Below are 20,875 nucleotides of genomic sequence, written 5' to 3' on the forward strand. Positions count from 1 at the left end.
ACCCTGTGCATCTCTCATTTATGCTTCTCGCTGCAAGCCATTCTCATTGCCTTCTCCAATGACAGGAAATACGGCCACTGAGAGGTCAAAAATTACCACTGGCAAGGAGTTCCTCAAGCTCTTTCTGGTTGTAAATTCAAAAATCCTGAGAAGTCCTTGATTGGCCAGGGAAGGTCAGGTGTCTACCCTGGACCAATCAGCTGTCAGCATGGCAGTTCCTTCTAGAACTACATGGCTGAAGTGAAGAAGAAGCAGTTCTCAGAACACAGCGGGTGCTGGACAGCCCAAAATAAACAAACAGACAGACAGAGGTCTCCTATACTCCAGTAAAAAGGAATAATGTAAAACTGAAAAATGTAAATGATATTTCAGACCCTTATGGGAGTCATTATTTATGCACAAAGCTGCAGTGAGATGAAGAGGCTGGGCCTCTGCCTGGGAGCTCTCGGAAGCCAAGAGCTTCTGTCCTATACAGCAGCCTCACAGCACACACAATTCAAGATCATTCTACCTTAGCAAAATTCAAACTGTCATGTGTCATGGCCTTCTGATTGCTCACAGATGGTAAATTATAAATGACAAGGGTCTAGAATGCCTCAGAGAAAAGCATTTCTAATGGCAGGTGCTTCTCTGAAATGAATAGATTCATTATATAAAAAGGCAGAATGGTTCTCAATGAGCCTGCATCCTGACTCATCTTGACACCACCTGCTCCTCCCCACCTACTCAATGACCAACGAACTCCTGTTGTTTCTACATCAGTGGCAACTCTCCAATTAGTCCCTTCCCCTCCAACTACCACTGTCCTGCTTCAAGTCCCCATTATGACCAGATTGGATCATTTGGTAAATAGTAGAGAGAGAAATATGATGCCTAGGCCCTGGTTTGCCAAATCCCTATTGAGAATGAATGATCTTCAGTCCCCAAGTATAAGACTAACAAAGACAAGAGCTTGGGTTTGGGAACCAATAGCTCTGGTTTGAATCCAGCCCCGTCTCTTACTCTCTGCATGACATGGCAAGTTACTCAACCCCTCTGAGGCTGATTTTCCTATAAAATAGGCATAATAATATTTTTTCATGAAGACTTATTGTGAAGACTAAATCAGGCAACAGATTTTAAAGTGCCCAGAACTCTGAGGGAATAGTCAACACATACTGCTAACATGAGAGGCCTGTGGTAACACCACAAAGGCCAAAACCAAACATAAATGGGGTGCAGAGGGCCAGAAGACTAAATGTGTCCCCTCTTTCCATCTTGCTTTGGCTTCCAAAGAGAGATCTGCCATTTTGCCCTCTGAGCCTGAAAGGTTTGACTAAATAACAGTCCTCTGTTTTCCTTGTTAAGCACTGTTTTGATACGGAACCATTACCTGAAGGAAAAGGTTTGAGGTCTTTCTTTCTTGGGACTGGGTGTAGCCAGACTCTGTGTTCAAGAAGACAGAAAAGTTTGAGAATGCTAATTCCCCAAATGTTTTAGTAAAATTTGAGTAACTTAAGTAATCTTCACATATCGTTGAACTTAAATGATGGGGGGTAGGAGTGTGTTGTATGTGCCGGCAAATTTGATTGTATGAAGGATTATGACTAAATTCGGGTATGAGAAAGAAGACAGGGCTTCAGAAAGTCAAACACCTGAAGTATTTTGTCCCATATTATCATGTATAGATTATAATATGAATATGATGACAAGACGGAATTAGAGAAGATTCTGCAATATTGAACATGGATTCAGCAATAAAATCTTCTTGAATTTTTTTTTAAGTCAAATTCAGTATAGGGTAAACTAATTTCATTGTCACTTACTGAGCATGATGAGGTCAACAAAATCTCCTGAGAATCTGTAAGCTAGACAGTTTCTTTTTTTCATTATTCAAGGATCCTAAAAGATCATGGCTAGGGAAACCAATTCTGATACTAAAAGTAAATACTATGTTGCTTTCTCCCTTTACAAGTAAAATTTATATGACTCAGAAAAAACCTCTTAAACTGTATTCTAGAGACATGCTACTATCTTCCTAGGGAGTATCAGCAAACATCCAATTTCAAATGCAATCAGCGAAAAAAATATAAACCACTGCTGAAAGAAATTGAAGAAGATCTAAATAAATGGAAAGACATCCTGTGTTCATGGGTGGGAAGATTTAATATTGTGAAGATGACAACACTACCCAAAGCGATATGCAGATTCAAGGCAATCTCTATCAAAATCCCAAGGGTGTTTTTTGCAGAAATGGAAAAACCTATCCTAAAATTTATATGGAATTTCAAGGGACCCAGAATAGTCAAAATAATCTTGAAAAAGAAGAACAAAGTTGGAGGACTCATATTGCCTGATTTCAAAACTTATTACAAGGTTACTGTAATCAACACTGTGGTACTGGCATAAGAATAGACATACAGATTAATGGAAGAAATTTAGAGCCCAGAAATAAACCCCCACATCTGTGGTCAATCAATTTCAATAAGGCGTCAAGACCACTCAATAGGGAAAGAACAGTCTCTTCAACACACAGTGCTGGGAAAACTGAATATCCACATGCAAAAGAGTGAAGTTTTACCTTTACTTCATATAAAAATTAACTCAAAAATGAATCAAAGACCTAAATTTAAGAGCTAAAATTATAAAACTCTTAGAAGAAAACATAGGGGCAAATCTGTATGACTTTGGATTTGGCAATGATTTCTTTTTCTTTTTTTTTAAAGATTTTTTATTTTTTCCTTTTTCTCCCCAAAGCCCCCCCAGGTACATAGTTGTATATTCTTCGTTGTGGGTCCTTCTAGTTGTGGCATGTGGGACGCTGCCTCAGCGTGGTTTGATGAGCAGTGCCATGTCCGCGCCCAGGATTCGAACCAACGAAACACTGGGGCACCTGCAGCGGAGTGCGCGAACTTAACCACTTGGCCACGGTGCCAGCCCCGGCAATGATTTCTTAAACATGACAACATAAGGCTCACGCAATTTTTACAAGAAAAAAGAGGTAAACTGGACTTCATGAAAATTATAGACTTCTGTGCATCAAAGCACACTATCAAGAGAAGGAAAAGACAACCTACAGAATGGGAGAAAATATTTGCAAATCATATATTCAATAAGGGTTTACTATCCAGAATACATAAAGCTAAAACTCAACAACACAAAAATAAATTTAAACACACAAACCCAATTTAAAAATGGGCAGAGGGAGAGATTAAGGGGAAGGAAGGATAAAGAAGCAGGGCACAGAGGATTTTTAGGGCAGTGAAACTATTCCATATGCTACTATAAAGGCGGATGCATGGCATTGTACATTTGTCAAAACCCACAGAATGTACACCAAGAATGAACTCTAATGAAAACTACGGACTTTGGGTGATGATGATGTGTTAATACAGGTTCATCAATTGTAACACAAGTACCACTTTGGTGGGGGATGCTGATAGTAGGGGAGGATATGCATGGAGGGGGCAAGGGGTATATGGAAACTCTCTGTTTTTTCCACTCAATTTTGCTATGAACTTAAAACTTCTCTAAAAAATAATAAAGGGGACGGGGGGAGAACAAAGGACTTGAAATGACACTTCTCCAAAGAAGATATACAAAAGGCCAAGAAGCACATGAAAAGATGCTCAACATCTTTAGTCATTAGAGAAATGCCAACCAAAACCACAATGAGATACTACTTCAAACCCACTAGGATGGCTCCAATTAAACAATGGAAAACAATATGTGTTGAAGAGGATGTAGAGAAATTGGAACCCTCATAGGTGGTGGGAATGTAAGGTGGTGCAGCTGCTGAGGAAAATAGTCTGGCAATTCCTCAAGAAGTTAAACACAGAATTACCATATGACCCAATAATTCCACTTCTAGGTAAATACCCTAAAGAACTGAAAACAGGGACTCAAAAAGATATCTGTACACAATGTTCATTGCACCATTATCCACAATAGCCAAAAGGGGGAAACAGCCCAAATGTCCTACATGGGATGAATGGATAAACAAAATGTATATACATACAATGGAATGGAATATTATTCAGCCATAAAAAGGAATAAAGTTCTGATACACGTGACAACATGAATGAACCTTGAAGACATGATGCTAAGAGAAAGAAGCCAGACACCAAAGGATAATATTGTATGATTCCACTGATATAAAATATCTAAAAGGGGCAAATTCATAGAGACAGAAAGTAGAATGGTAGTTGCCAGGGAATGGAGGGAGGGTGGGAGGGGAATTCCTGCATAATGGTTACTGAGTTTTATGATAGTAGTGATGCCTGCACAGCATTATGAATGTAATTAATACCACTGAGCTGTACACTTAAAAATGGTTAAATGGCAACTTTTATGTTATATATATTTTATCACAATAATTTTTAAAAGCAAAAAAAAGTGATCTGTGCAAACTGACTTGTAAACATAGAGATTAGAAACTGTTGTGAAAGTTTATTAGGAAGGATAAGGCTATACCGTCTAGCGCAAACCGAGGCAGGGGGGTCTAGACAAGGCGTAGGAAAGTACTCAAGATCAAGTATCTATTAGCATTTTTTAAAGATACTAGATAAGCTGATTCTAAAATCCATATGGAAGAACAAAAAACTAAGAATAACAAAAAAGAATTTTGAAAAAAGACAGACAAGGGAGGCCAACTCTCCCTATGAGATATCAAGACACAGAATAAATTATAGTATTTAGACAGTGTGATATGAGCCTGGGAATAGATAGCTAAATCAATCAACCAAAGAAGCCCCAAGACAAAGCCCTGACTGTATGGAAACTTAGTGTCAGACAAACAACAAATCAGTGGAGAAAAAATAGAATATATGATAAAGGCACTGGCCAAATTGATTACCTATGTGGAAGAAAAAAAATAGATCCTTACCTTATACCCATCACAGAATAAATTCTAGATAGATTACATGCTTAATGTGAAAATCAAAACTTTAAACAATTTTAGAAAGAAAATATTAAAAAATAAGGATTAGTAACCAGAATACACAATGAATTATTTCAACTAATAAGAAAAATGACAAACACCACAACAGACAAAAATGCAAAGACTATGAACAGATAATTCAACAAAGAGGAGACCCAAATGGCCAATAAACATATGAAAAGATGCTCAACCTTATTATTGATCAGGAAAATACAGTTATGAAACACCATTTCTCATGCATCAGACTGGCAACAAATTTTAAAAGTCAGACAACAGTAAGCATGATCAAGGCAGTGGAGAAGCGGAAGCTGTCACACACACCATCAATTGGTACAACCATTGTGGAGAGAAATTTCAATGACCCAGCAATTGCAGCTCTGGATAAACATCCTAGAGAAACTCCTGCATGCGGGTAGAAGGACACAGGAACAAGAAGGTGCCTCAGACATCACGTGTGAGGGTGTTTATCTATGCATGTATATGTACAAGTGACAGGATGAAAGCATGTACTGTAGTGAGAATTCAGGACAACGGTGCCTCTGGAAGGGAGGGAAGGAAGAGAGTGAAACCGGGGAGAGGTACACAGGGGGTTTCAGCTACATCTATTACTTTTTTATTTAAAAAGAAAGAATCTAGAGCAAAAGGCAAAACGGTAAGATTTGACAAAGCTAAGTAGTAGGTACATGATGTTCTTTATACTGTTCTGAATACTCGAAATATTTCATAATAATTTAAAAATTCTACCAATATTTATTCAGCATGACTTTGGAGGACATGAACATTCCAGACAGTTGGGCAATTGCACAACAGCAGAGGAGGAAGGATATTTAGAGCTGGAGAAGTCGCATCTTTCCTAAAGAGTCCATTCCAGGCAATGAAGACGATGCAACACCGTGAGATGTATACAGGAGGCATCAACTCTTTGTTTCCTTCCCCTTAGCCTGGTAGGATGACCAGCATCAAGGGAATCCCACTGGGAATCTCCCTGCTCCCCATCTCTGCGGGCTATCTCAAGGTTGCCCCTGACTTCTCCCTCTTATTGTGACCTCTTCTACACACTGAGGAGACTCAGCTGCAATTCCAAGTTGAATCACAGAAACACTCTAAGCAGAGCTGTCATTTATTCCTTCTCTGATCATTTCCTGCAGAGATAATTAAGTATTTTAATACAAAATGAGGAAAACTCAAATTTCTTTCCCTCAGAGTTTCTACTGCAGAGCAAAAAGTGTTGGCAAGAATGTCAAGAAAGAACCATAAGCAAAACTGACAGCTCACCAAGGGAAGGTAGGCAGGTGTGGTGCTTAACCGTGAGCTTTAGTGTCAGACAACCTGGGTTTGAATACCAGTTTTTCCACTTATTTGCCGACTTAATTTATATAACCTCTCCAGGGTTCGGTTTCCATAACATCAAGGAACAACAATAATCCCTCACAGCATTTATGAGAAAATATTGTATATGAAAATCACTCACACAATGGCTGGCACATAATGCGTTAATAGTAATAATGATAACAGTAATCCTTATTATCAATAATCACCAATTGGACTACATTGTATTTAATTTTTGCATCTGAGAGAATGTAAGCTCCACAAGAACAGGGGAGTCTGTAACCCAGGCACCTAGAACACCATCTGGCCCATAGTAAGCACTCAGTAAATGTTTGCTGATTGAATGAAGGTGAATCTCAGTATTTGGCATGCCAGGTACTTAGTTACTATTTATCGACAGTTTACTATGTGCTGGGTGTTACACATTTTGTGTCTCACTTAACCCTTACAACAAAAATGTATTATACTATTCATTTTATAAATGAGGAAACTGAGGCCCAGAAAAATTAACTTACTTCCCTAAGCTCACGGAATTAAATGAGAGGGCCAGGATCTGAATCCAGGTTGTCAGTTTTCAACTATTTGTTGAATTAGCTGGTAAGTAATGACTCAGAATTAATTGACAATTTAGTGAATATTCACAGTAGTTAGGGTGAGAGTGATGAGTTACCCTGGGGGTCTGAGTGAATTATTACTAATTATACAACAAAGGAATTGCTGTTTATTTAGTACTTATTAAGTGTACCCATGGTTCTGTGGCAGAGATCAGCCGTGTTCCAGTCCAGGAGTGGAGCCCACGGATACCTTTAATACCTCTGCTGGGGTACAATGAGGAGGGAGTTCTCCACATTTTACAGAGGAGTGGACAAAAAGCTAAAATGTCCCCAGGTTATAGAGAGAATTTGTAAATAAACTGGAAATAAAACCCAAGTCACCTGTTCTCGTCTCACGAGACTCCAACTTTACACAGCTATGGATTTGGAATCCACTGTATCTAGGAAAAAAGTGATATCAAAGCAAGAAAGTAAAAGAAATGTTTTCCTTTTCATAAGACCTCAACTACTAACATAGTCATCTATTTATAATCAATTACTTCTGAAAGAAAAAACATAAAATAATGACATTAATAGAAACTATTTTGTTTGGAGTAGTTTTTAATTTAAAAATAACTTCATAGAAGCTTATTGTAGAAAAGTTTAAAACACAGATGAGAAAAAAAGTTCATTACCACCATATAATCTTTGTGTATATCCTCCTAGTCACTTTTGCATACTTTTATTTTAGAAAAATGAGATGAAACTGTACACAATTTTGAGCTTATGTTTTCCAATTAATAAACTGTAGCTATCCTTATATGTCAGTAAATACATTATTTTTAACTGAGGAATTCCATTGTATTTATATATTTAGTTCCCATGGTTGAAAAGTCAAGTTGTTTCTATTTCTTCCCCACTATAAACAAGGCTGAGAGGAACACGTTAGAGCTAAATCTTTTTGCATGTGTTTAATTATTTCCATAGGACAGACTTCCAGAAGTAGATTTGCTGGGACAAAGGGTTGCACTTGGAATTTTTTAATTTGAGCACAAACATCTGTTTTAAATATATTTTTAACTTGTCTTTCACTTCATGTTTAGTTTCCTTTTTAGTATCCAAAACTACGACAAATACATGGCAAGCCCCCAATAGAGAACAGTTGATTGAGCATCTCATATGTTCCCTTTCTCTCTCTACTTTTCAGGAGAAACAATCTCCATGAGTGAAGAATTAGGAAGGAGTAAAGATGACAACAAAACAAAAATATTGACCCAAAGTGAGAAAGACGAGTTGGCCCCACTAATAGCTAAGGAAATAAAATTCTGTCATCAGAGGCACAGGCGGAACATTGCATTAGGCACGATGGTAAGATTTAGAAAAAATGAAATACGTGCGTCCGGTCCCAGCCCTTGAGGAGCTTAAAATTCAATTCAAAAGCAAAATTCTAACTACATGAAAAGATCCAAAGCATAGAACAAGTCCACACACAAAAGGCAGAAGGATAGGTAATTCAGGGAACTGAAGTAATTAGTCAAAGCAAGGAATCATAATGAAAGGATACATTGAACAGTTTATTTTAAATTAAACACTTGAAGAACATTTATGCACAATTTCTGAATGAACACTCAAGGAATTTTCTTTCAGAATATGTCCATTAATTGGAGTTTCATAATGCTTTAGTCAACTGGTTCCACTTTTGGTTTCCTTAAAATTTCTCTAAATTGTTTATAAATTAAATGTTTTAATTTAAAAATTAAAATTGAAATAAAATTTAACTAAAAATTTTCCCCAGTATTTGATTTGTCATCCATACCCAATTCTATTATAATTATTTTTAGACAGTTACTCTTACCCAGTCTTTTCCAAACCTCAGCTTGGTTTTTATAGAAGCAATTCTCTTTTCAAGTTCCTATTTCATATGGACATCAGTCAGGCCCACAGAGGGAATGGAGAAGAGGCGCTCATACAAAGAGCAAAACAGAAGTCGGTACTTCCTTTACACAACATGAGTGCTCCTCAGATCCAATCCAGATGGCATCGACTTAATAATGACCCTTCTGAGGAGCAACGGTGGAACAACTGAATCAAATGTGTAACTTCCGGTTCTCTGTGGGCAGTGTGTTGGAGAGCCAAGGGCAGGCAACATCAACCCTACATGGGAGGAGAGAGCTCCAGAGGACACCGAGGCATCTATGGACCAGGGAGTGATTTTCATCCTGAAAAACTCTTAGAATCTATTGAGATGTACAGGATCAGTAAGTACATTTTAAAAAGTAAAACATGGGAGGCTATAGGCCGTAAGATTCCTTTGAATTAATATAAAAATCATACTACACTAGTCTGTTAAAATGCTGCTATCACGGTGAGGAGGACGCCGCTCTGGACTGAAAGTCATGAGCTCTGAGTTCTAGCCCAATTATGCAACCACAAATAGCTCTATGGTTTGTGCAAGTCACAGAGTCCCTCTGAGCTCCCTCTTCCTAAGCTGTCAAATGAAGTGAAGTAGCACCAGGTGATTACTAAGATCCTCTTCAATTCTAAAACTCTAAACTACTCTTTAAGGCGGACCAATAGCATATAAGAAAGAAAAGCAGGAGACATCGTATTTTAGATGTTCCAGTAGCTTATTGAATTAATCTAGAAGAGAAGTGAAAAATCTCCTAATACAATCAGATCTCATTTTATTTTAGAATTCAACAAATATTTATTGAGTGTCCACTCTGTGATGCTGGGGATATTTCACGAAACAAGGGAAATACCTGCTTTCATGGACCTTATAGTCTGCTAAGGGATAGGGACAATTTAACAAGCAATTACAATAAAGTGTGATAATTGCAAAGATAAAAAAAGTAGAATGTTCTAATAGAAAGAGTACGTACGTAACGCAGTATGGCAGGCTTTTTTCAATACAGTTATATCTAATGGGAGACCTGAAAGGATAAGTAGAGGTTCATTAGAAGAGAGCTCAGGGGGACCTGGTCCCAGTGGAGGCAGCACTATAGGAAAAGGTGCAGAGCTGGGAGAGAGTTGGATAATCTGGCATCTGTGGCTGAACTGCCTAGGAGAAGAGATGAAGCGAAAAGAGAAGCAGGAGCTGCATCACGCAAGGCCTTACAGAACATAACAAGCTTTGCCTATAGCTTCCTGCCAATGGGGGTCATCAAAGACTTGTGTAGGCAAGTGATAGGATGAGATTAACATTTTCCAAAGATCACCCTGGCTGTGACGTGAAGAACAGACTGGAGGGCAGCAAGACCCGAGGCCGAAAATCACTGGGGGGGGCTGTTGCAGGCATCTAGACCAAAGATGCTGACCTGGCAGCAGGGATGCGGAGATAGTTAGAAGTGGGGACAGGATGTGGTGATTAAGCAGATGTGGGGGAAGAGGAGTCAAAAATGATTCTTACACTTCCAGCTTAACAAATTGGATAGAAATTTTTCCATTGTGTTTGCTAAGAGGATTGGATATAAGCCTGGAGTTGCTGGCAGGCATTTTGCCATCATTTGGAAACAGGCTGCCTGAGAATGGAGCCAACACAGAGGAAAACAAAGCTAAGAGATAGAGAGAGCGAGGCTGTCTGTGACGTCCTTCTTTTATGTCTCTGGACCAGCTATCCCAGATCTACCACTGGACTTTTCAGGCACAGGAATCAATGCACGCCTTCATTGCGTTTTTGTTGGCGGTTTGGTTGGTTGGTTGTTTAGTTCAATCTGAGTTGGGGTTTTGTCACTTGGAACCAAAGAATCCTGGGAAGAACAGGGACAACGGGGGTAGACAGACCAAGGTAGAAGTACCATCGAAGAAGTGACACAGGAAGACAAGCCCAAGAAGAAAGTAAGAGGAAAAAGAGGAACCCGGGCAAGAACAGGGCCAACAGAAGAGACGTTTTCAAGGAGAAGCACGCGGTCAGTAAAGTCAAATGCTATTGAGAGATAAGTAAGACAAGGACTAAGACACACACATTGGGTTTAGCAAAAAGGCAGTAGCTGGTAGCCTTTGTGAGCACAGTTTCAGTGGAGTGATGGGAGTACAAGCCAGACTGAAGGGAGCCAAGGAGTTGAGGTGAGAAGAGAAAAAAATTCTAAATCAAGAAGCTGAGTTATGAAGGGGAGGGTTACCAGAGGGAGATGTTTTCAGACGGAGGAGAGAGAGACAGACTGTGAAAAGGCTGATCAGAAGGATGCAGGGAGAGGGAATAGTCAATTGAGAGAGGTCCCTGAGGGGGGGAGGGGAAGGTCCAGAGCACAGGCCAAGACACAGATTTAAAGGTTGGCCCTAATTCAAGGGAAGGATACCTCTTCAGCTGGAACTGGACAGAGAGAGAGAGGACACACGCAGAATTAACTAGACGTGTTAGCGTGGCAGCAGGAACTCGATGGCATTACAGTCTGACAACCTCTGTCTCTCCATAAAGTAGCAGGCAGGGTCCTTTGCTGAGGGTGACGAGAACCCGGGGCGGGGGTGGGGGGGGGGGGGGGGGTTAAGGGGGAGGGGGGGGGGGGGGGAGGGGGGGGGGGGGTGGAGATTTAAGGAGAATGGAGGCCATTTGAAAACTTGCTGTGCAGAATAGGAGACAGAGACTAGGAAAACACAGAAGAATTGACTGGAAGCTATGAAGGCCCACCATCATCAGACTGACGTCATTCCACAGTTTTACCAAAATCTGGTAAATCGAAGAAACGATGGAATCTGAAAGTAAATGTTTGATTATAGTGAGACAACAGATTTGAAAGGTCTCTTTTATAAATAAAAAGATGTTAGTACTGGGATATTTTTCATTACTGATCTAAAAGAGGAAGTTTTAAGTTTGCTGAGATGACACTGGCTTTCCTGCATAGTAAACTGCGATAAACTGTTTATCTGATGGAGATAAACCATGGGAAGATCTCACGAAATGGTGTGACGGAGCCCAAAGTGGCCAATAAGATTCAGCAGGCTAGAATATGATAATGAATCTGGGTTTAAAAAACAACCTCAAACTGTGCTTGTAAAATAAAGATTTTGAGATCTCAGTGACCGCCCAAATAAGTGATCAAAGTTACCGGCAACAATTCTCTTAAAAGCACATAGAACCCTCGGTATGAGCAAATACTAAACACCACAAGGCTATCAGATGAGGTCCTTCCCAGTGTCAAGACTCTTAAGTTTCAGTTGAGTGTGATAAGAGTTTGTGAGACATCTGTATTTGAAGGACCTCATCTACGGGCTACAGGAGACATCTATATTTTCAAGCTCTAGCCTTATATTTAGTTTCATCATCAACAAAGTTTTTGGACCATCTTGTCTCAGCCCTTCCTGAATCATCTTCTTTGAATTACAACGTAGTCTTGTGACATCTATCTTCAGAGAGGTATGATACAAATACTCTGTTTCAGTAGTGCTTTTTGTCTTTTAGAGTCAGGGGTCTTTCCTCCTGACTTATTCAATATTCTTCATAAAGGAAAAACAAACGAAAACAAAAAGGCAGGAATTTTGCCACCCAAGGTCTTCGTTGCCTGGGTCATTTCTTACCTGTCACTTCCAGGTTCTTGAGCTGGAAAGTTCATTACTTCTGGCCCTTCCGAGCATTCTGATTCTCCATCTCAGCCTTCACACATTTAGGTGATCGTGTCCCAGAAGCAAGGTGACATGCTAAGATTACAAAATTACCCCTAACCTTGAGGATTCATAGACTTAGTGAACAATGCCAAAACAGAGCGACAGGTGCTGTGACAGGAGTTAGAAGGGGCAAAAAGGCGGACGTGATCATCTCTTCCAGAATGAGCAGAGTCAGGAAGCCTCACCACGGAGGTGGCATTTGAATAGAGTCTTGAAGGATGAGGATTTCTCCAGGCAGTGAAGGTGCGCAAGGGTGGGAAGCAGAGGGAACAGTAGAGTATAAAAAAGCATGAGAGGTGGAACAGGCTTACCTCTGGGGGCGGTAAGTTGCTTTCCTGAGTGGAGCACAGGGTGTAGGCAGAGGTTGGAAGATGAACCCAGACAAGTCAGAAGGGACCAGACCAGACATTGTATAGCTTAAGAGCAGTTAAGAAGTTTGAACTTCATCTTGGCCCAGGTGTAAATCAATCATTTTTTCCCTTGGCTTAGCTTAGATAAGATTAGAATTTTTGAAAGAGAATTTTTGCTAAAACACAAAGGGAAAAGCAAACAAATACAAAACGAAAAGCAAACATACTAAAGTATAAAAATGAACAGTGCACAGATGCCAGATTTCTTAGCCTGCTTCATTACATCTTAGCCCCAGACTGGCTTAGCTTGTAGACAGATGGTCCAGCCCAAGCTCTCTTTCTCTCTTCAACCCGTCCAAGTTGGCCCTGGAAGAGCCTACCACACCCTCGATCCACTGACCCAAACACGAGGCCAGTGGGATTTTTGATCCTTCTAAATCCCATTTCTTAATATTCACCCCTGGGCAGTCTTGCCTATAGAGAGGTAGGCTGAGTTTCTATTCTGTAGCTGTCCTGGCCCCTGGAGGTTTTATTCTAGATCAGGGGTCAGCAAACACTCTGTAAAGGGCCATGTAGGAAATATTTTTGAGGCTTTGCGGGCCGTAGGTATTTCTACCACAACCACTCAACTCTGCTGTTGTGTCATGAAAGCAGCTATAGACAACACGCGAACAAAAGGACATAGGTGCCTTCCAATAAAACTTTATTTATGGACACTAAAATTTGAATCATTTTCACATGTCATGAAATATTATTATTCTTTTGATTTTTGCAACCATTTAAAATAGGTAAAAACCATTCTTAGCTCACCGACTGTAGAAAAACAGACAGTGGGCCACATCTGGCCAGTGGACTCTTCTAACCACCATTCTAGGCACTAATTCCCAGGGCAAAGATGGCCTCTTTCACTTTTACCTAAACAGTTTATTATTATGACTGATACTAATAATACTTACAGATATCACACGTAGAGCACCTACTAGGTGCCAGGTAGTAGGTACCACAGACAGTTGTTTTAAAGAATAAACAAAACAATGCATGTAAAACCCTTAATATAATGCTTCATCTGAGCTAAGCATCAATAATTGTTAGCTACTATTAGTATTTATTTTTGTTTACACATCTTATCTCTGATCGGTAAAAGGACTCATACAAGGTAGATATTAATATCCCACTGAGGATCAGAAAAATTAAGTAATTTGTGAAATCACATAGCTAGTAAGTAGCAGAGCTAGGATTTGAATCCAATTTATCTGATTTCAAAGTCCGTGGCCTTTCCACTACATCACAACCTCCTGTTTGGTTTATCGGAAGCATATCCTCCAGCTGCTTGTTAACTGCTGGTCTCCCCACCAGCAACGGGCATTATCGTCCCCAGAGTCTGCCATCTTGTGTCAAGAGTAGCACAGGACTTATTCTAGTCTTGCTTCAAAGCTTAAATGTCTGTTGGACCACTTAGCTCTTATTTCTTGCCAAGAGATCCTCTACCCCATGAGAACAGTAAGGATGACCGAGCTCAATGGACAATTAGGCCTTTTCCGGCTCAGCTGTCCAATTCTGCCCACTTCTCCAGCTTTTTCTGATGACTCATCCTTAGGTAACTTCCGAAAATGGCTCTCCCAGAATCTTAACAACACAGCATTCTAACAGAAAAATACTTCACACGTTCAGTCATAACTCCAGATAGTTTCCACCAAAGGTAAGAATAGTGTCATTGCATGAAAACCATTCATCTGCATGACGTTCTCAGAGTTGTCCTTAAAATGTTACTGAAGATGTTGTCCACTGCTTCAAAATTGCACTCAAGATAGCCCACGTGCTAAGTCCTTCCTTGAATTTAGTTCCAGAAAAACAAAGTCTTCTCTATAGTTGAATCTGTACATGTTATCTTGCCAGAATAAGAAAATGATATAACCCAACTTGCTTCCTCTTCTATCGTGGCTTCCAAGAAACATAAAGCCAAATTCCATGCCAAAACGTCTCATCTCAGGATGCCTAGTGGATCTATTTCTGCTTCACGGCTATGACCACTTTTATGTTTTACAATTTTAAAAATAGCTAGGATGCCCTGTGTGTCTCCTATATGCCAGGCCCCATGCCTTTCCTCACAGGCCCCTCCTTCTTAAGTGGTTGCAAATCTGGTGCTTGTTTTACTAAACCACCCTAGTACCGTATTTTTTAAATTACGTTTTACCTTGAATCCTACACCTCAGGTCTCCTGGAAGGGGGCAGGTCCAAATATTGGATTTAAAAAAAAGGGCTCTATTTACATTTATGCACATATTTGTCAAGAGCCAACCTGGCTCTATCTTTACAGGCCACGGGATGGGGACATCATTCCATGAAAACTGGGGGTTTTCAGATTGCACTGTTTTCCACATCTCTCTCTCGCTTTGTACGTCTGCTTGTCTCCGTGTGTCACTCTTTTTGTCTGTCTTTCAGGGTTTCTGCTGCAGATATCACTCTGATCCTCCATTGCAGGCATTAAGAACTGCAGGCGGTCCCCACACTCGCTCTGTGCCAGGGGCAAGTTACATGAGCATGACTCCAATCCTTCTGCAGCTGCAGCCCCTAGACATGTGTCCTAATGAGAATCCGTTAGCTCTGGGTGGCTTCCTCATTGGAACTGCAACTCTCTTTGGTATCTGGCACCCTCCCACTGCACCCCGTATCACTTCCCCTCCAGCTCTACCTGTTCCCCTACCGACCTCTCCAGGAGCCAACGGAGGCGGATGTAACTCAGGAGTTTATGTCCAAGGGTGACTGGCAGAGCATCTAGAATAAAGCTGGCAGACAGCTAGCTGTTACTAGACAGAAAAAGTGTAAAGTGGAGAGGATATCTGGCACAACATAGGCCCTCACATATTTGATAATGAATGATTGAACAAATTCCAACTTCTCACCACTTTCTCATCTTGTTACCCAGACAAAGCCAGCAATCGAACACCAAATTCTAAGCACGTGAATCTCTTCAGTAATTGTAATCCTACAAATTTGCTGCTGCAAGGCTAATAAACATGGAAACTTGGTTTCTCTTTCTGCTTAAAAAGAAAAGGCCAGAGCACACCTCTGTCTGTCAGCTCAAAGAGGTTCCGTGTCAGTGCCAGGCACCACTGGTTGGCAGAGACCAGTTTTTGCTTCGAATTCTCCCTTTGCCTGAACTTGCTCAGTGACCCTGGGCAAGTCACTTGATAACTCTGGGCCTCACTGTTCTCATCTGCAGGTGGAGGCTGAACTAAACAGTTTCTGTGGTACCTTCCAGCTTTATACTTCTGTGATGTGTCCTCTAGGAATCCAGCCAGCATTCTTTTCTTGGGCTGGGTTTTATGAGATGTCCGTTTTAATTTTTGATTTGCATTTCCTAGTCTTCCTTATCATTAATTTATCACAGGGTCCCAGACTTTGGTTAGCTGATCACAATGTGATGCTCAATGGGACTTTTTTTGACGGTAAAATACACACAACATAAAATTTACCATTTTAGCCATTTTTAAATGTACAGTTCAGAGGCATTAAGCACATTTACATTGTTACACAACCATCACCACCATCCATCTCCAGAACACTTTTCATCTTCCCAAACTGAAACTCTGTACCTGTTAAACAACAACTCCCCACCCCTCCTTCCCCCAGGCCCTGGCAACCCCCATCCTACTTTCTGTCTCTATGAATTTGACTACCGTAAGTGAAATCTAACAGTATTTGTCCTTTTGTGACTGGCTTATTTCACTTAGCACAACGTCCTCAAGGTTCATCCATGCTGTAGCATATGTCTGAATTTCCTTCCTTTTTAAGGCTGAGCAATATTCTATTGAATGTATACACCACATTTTGTTTATCCGTCCATCCATCCATCAATGGACACTTGGGTTGTTTCCACCTTTTGGCTATCGTGAATAAGGCTGTGATGAACATGGGTGTACAGATACCTGTTTGAGACCTTCCTTTCACTCCTTTTGGGTATACACCCAGAAATGGAATTGCTGGATCACATGATAATTCATGTTTAATATTTAAAGGAATCATCACACTGATTTGTTCAATAGGACTCTTAAATGCAGAGACAGAACTGCTTAAGAAGTGAGGCATTGTGGTCTTATTGCCATGCTGACTCCTGAGAAGTGTTTCCAGGGCGTAGATTTGCCTAGAAGGGTTGTCTTGCTTCATTCTCTAGAAGAGCAGGACCCACCTACCGTTCACAACGAGTTCTGCACTAGACACTGGACCTGGGGCTGACCCTGACCCTGCCTCAGTATCAACTTCTGTAAAGTGGGCTCATAATACCTAATCTGAAGGATTTTTATAGGGTTAGAGGTAATGCACACAAAGCACAGGCAAGCACTTACAAAACGAAGATGGGACTCTTACCCTACTAACGGCAAAGGCTGGTTATGACAATCACAGAAAACAATGTATGAGAAAGCGGAAGTTGGTGAGGCCTTCCACAAATGCTAAGCCCTCATCATTTCTTTCCTAATCACTGCTCCAGCCTTCTACCAGTTCTTCCTGCCTCTTGGCCTCTTAAGTCCGTCCTTCACTCAGGCTTCAGAGTGAGCTGCCTAAAGCAGATACGACCCTGTCAATCTCCCGCTAAAGTTTTCAGTGGCTCCCCTCCCCTTACAAGGTCTTCTTATGATCTGACCCCTGCCTCTCTCTTCAGTCTCACCTCTTATCTTTCGGGCCCTCATATCTTGACACTTACCTCTATGGTTTTGCTAACGCTTGTCCCTCTTCCTCCAGCAATCTTTCCCTACTCCTGGCTAAAAGTCAGTCATCCTTTATTGCTAATTTCAGGCACTAACTTTTCCAGAAGGCCTTACCCAACCAACTCCACCAAAATGGAATAGGAACCCACAGCATCAGGAGCAGAAATCTATCACCATAACAAACAAACGTTGTATTATGATTATCTGTGCATTGATTTCCCCAACTAGATCAGCTTCGTAAAGTCAGGGATTCAATTATTCTCCTTTGTATTTCCAATCTTAGCACCATGCTAGGATGTTTATTGAACAAATATCTGATATAAATAGGGTGGGTTTTTTATTATTGGAAAGTTAGGATAGTTCACATATGATTAGCTCTCTCGAGTTAATCAGAACAGCTTCCATAGTCTCATATTACATGACTATATTAGAATAATTAGTATCATTATATAATGAAGAATTTTTTAAAAAATTGGCACCACAAAGATGGGAGGTAAAGGGGAAATATTTTGACGTACTTTCTCTATCCCTTTCTCCCTCCAAAATAAGTGGTGTGTGTTTAAATTGAGCTGCTGGGGTCTTCATGGTTCTTGCGAGAGATGCTCTCGCTTCCTCATTGTCTGAGAAATATCCTGGCCCCTATTCATATGGTCCTGCTGACGCAGCCCCCAGCACGAGATCATCCCTGCAGCTATTTTTCACTAGGAGTGGGGGAAAGCAAGGAGTCCAGTCTTGCACTTAGTAGGTGCTTGATAAATATCTGCCCAAGAAATGAGTAAATTACGAGCTGCTTGTTTGCACTAGCTCTTGTAAACTCCAGTCTGTGGCTAGAAGTCAATTTGTTAGTCTACCTCCTTCAGAAGCAAGAACTGAGCCAGCTGTGCCGTTTTTTGAAGTAATAAGGCCATCGGAAGGTTGTAAAAGCAATGCGCCAACTGTTTAGATTAACCTAAAGTGCATATATTTACAGTTGATGTGGGAAACACTCAATCAGCTTATTTTTAGTGAGCCCATGAATTGGTATTTCAGTTTCTTTATGTGGGTGTTAGTGTCTTTCCACATGAATCTCTTGAGGCTACGGGCTTACTGGTGCTTGCTGTCTACTGTGCAAAGTTATCTTTAACACAGCCTTAAATGGCTCCTTTTAAGCTTCAAATGGTGCCTTCTAGTTCTTGTGGATGTTGGTGACTATTAATGACTTACTAGATTTTGGTTTTATCTTTTGGGTTTATCGCCACTCACCAAGGACCTCATGATGGGAATCACTGATGTATACTAGCTAAGACAATTTTCTGTTCTTCCTTTGAATCTTCTAAAGATTTGTATCCTTTTACTCACAAATACACAAAGCTTTTAAATGAATATTAATATTAGATGGAACATACGATTAGTTTCTGAATAGAACATATTATACATAAGGAGTAATTCATAATTTCATATTTTGATAGAGAACTGACACTTCTGGAGGAAAGTACCCAGAGACAGGGTTAAGGACCATTAAGAATTTCTGCTTAGGGGCCGGCCCCGTGTCTGAGTGCTTAAGTTCTCACGCTCCGCTTGGGAGGCCCGAGGTTTCACTGGTTGGGATCCTGGCTGCAGACATGGCACTGCTCTTCAAGCCATGCTGAGGCAGCATACCACATGCCACAACTAGAAGGACCCACAACTAAAAATACACAACTATGTACCGGGGGGCTTTGGGGAGAAAAAGGAAAAAATAAAATCTTAAAAAAAAAAGAATTTCTGCTTAACAAAGATTTAGAATCCTAACAATTCTTAGACTGACTTCTTTCCTTGGGCATAGGGCAGGTGACAACAGTTTGAAAAAAATTTCTTATTTTTGATTGTTATCTCAAATCAAGAGGTGTGTCTAGCAAAAAAAGAATCCGCGTTCATTGATAGCATTTTCCATTTGAAAGGAACAACAGAGACAATTTAATTGTCCAACCTTCTCTTCTTAGAGGCAGAAATGTTCTAGAAGCAAGCTTGCGTGATTTCCCATCATCTGCCTTTTACTATCAGCTAATTTATTAAGTAGGATCATGTTGCTGAAGAATATATCTTTTAGCTAGTTTTGCCAGTTTTAATTTCTATTACTAAGCAGTAAACTAAACTGCTTGGATTTCACAAGTAAAATCAATGAATTGATATTTATTGGAATAGACATAATATTGGGTGAAAGTTTAAAGGAAAACATATCTTTCAAAATATCATTGATTTTACACTGGGGATAGGGACCAGAGGATTCAAGTGCTTCTCTGAGTCTTTAGAAGTGGGCAAAGGTGGAGTCACCCTAGAATTGTAGCTGGGGCTTTCAGGTCGGCATTATTGGAGGTTGGCATTATTACCAAGGGGAGAAATAGGGTAAGAGAAAGTGAGCCCGAATGGCTGGAGCCATGCAGTGTGACCCAGAAACAGGCTGGGGAGCACAGACACCGACAGTCTTAAGCTATCCCAGGCGCCCTATATTCCAGTGCTTTATATCTGCCCAACTTTACTTTTTGAAAAGCTTTGTGGGATCCCCAAACTAGAGTCAGCTGTACTGTAAGGCGCTCCGGGCTGTGGCAGCAGCGACTGTTGGGAAGCAGGGTCCTCGAGAGTAGTGCTGGTATGCTGTGTTTTGGGGTCTATTAGAACTTGAGGGCACCCATTGGCTTAGATCACAGGATACTCACCTCCTGATAGGGTGGCGGAGGCGCGGCACGTGACAGACGCCGCTCACTAAGTACCCGAAACAGCGGGGGCGCGAGACCCTCCCCCCCCCCCACTATGAAAGAGACCCCTACGGTCATCTAATTTTTCCTGAGTTCCCACACATGCACACATCGCAAGAAACCCAGCCCACACCCATCCAAGTTCTCACACATTCTAACCCCACCCCAGAGTTTGCGTCCATACACAAGACACAGGGATGAACCAAGGGCTTGAAATTACCCCCCACAAACTCCCCCAGTCAGGCTTCCAAAACCCAGCAGTCTGGAGGGACAGGGAGAAAGGGACGCAGACAAAAGTGTTTTGAAATAGATGCCTCCGAGCACAGCTGGTTGCTCCATCTCTAAATTTTGGCAGCTTAAGACTTCTGTTTGCACAACTAAGAAAAGACTTCACTCCCCACAAAGGGATGTCCGGAAGAGCCCCCTTACCTCGCACAGCGCCAGGTTGAGAGGACTCCGAGGCTCGGGAGGGCGCGCCGCGAGCCGGGGCGGCGGCCCGCAGGAGGCACCGGGCGGGGACAGCGGCGGCGGCTGCAGCCCCGCCCCCAGCCGCCCCGCAAACCCCGGGGCTCGGCGCAGCAGCCGCAGCTCGGTCACCTCCCGGCGTGCGGACTCAGACCCGCTGCATTGTGGGAAGTCAGCCCGAAGCCGAGCCGAGGCTGACCCCTGGTGGGCGCGGATCCAGAGCGAGCCCTGAGCCCCGCGGTGGGGGCGCGGCGGGACC

General features: G+C 41.4%; 1 protein-coding gene across 1 annotated transcript in view; it reads right to left on the reverse strand.

The window, feature by feature from the left end:
• Positions 1 to 20,664, reverse strand: part of EXTL3 (exostosin like glycosyltransferase 3) — a 121,138-nt gene extending 100,474 nt beyond the window's left edge. The window contains exon 1 of the mRNA XM_046656177.1: positions 20,581 to 20,664. The gene's annotated coding sequence lies outside the window, so the exon portion shown is untranslated. The remainder of the gene's footprint in view (positions 1 to 20,580) is intronic.
• Between the last annotated feature and the right edge of the window lie 211 nt (positions 20,665 to 20,875).

The sequence above is a fragment of the Equus quagga genome, chromosome 3 (genome assembly GCF_021613505.1).
Source record: "Equus quagga isolate Etosha38 chromosome 3, UCLA_HA_Equagga_1.0, whole genome shotgun sequence".
Classification (NCBI taxonomy): Eukaryota; Metazoa; Chordata; class Mammalia; order Perissodactyla; family Equidae; genus Equus; species Equus quagga.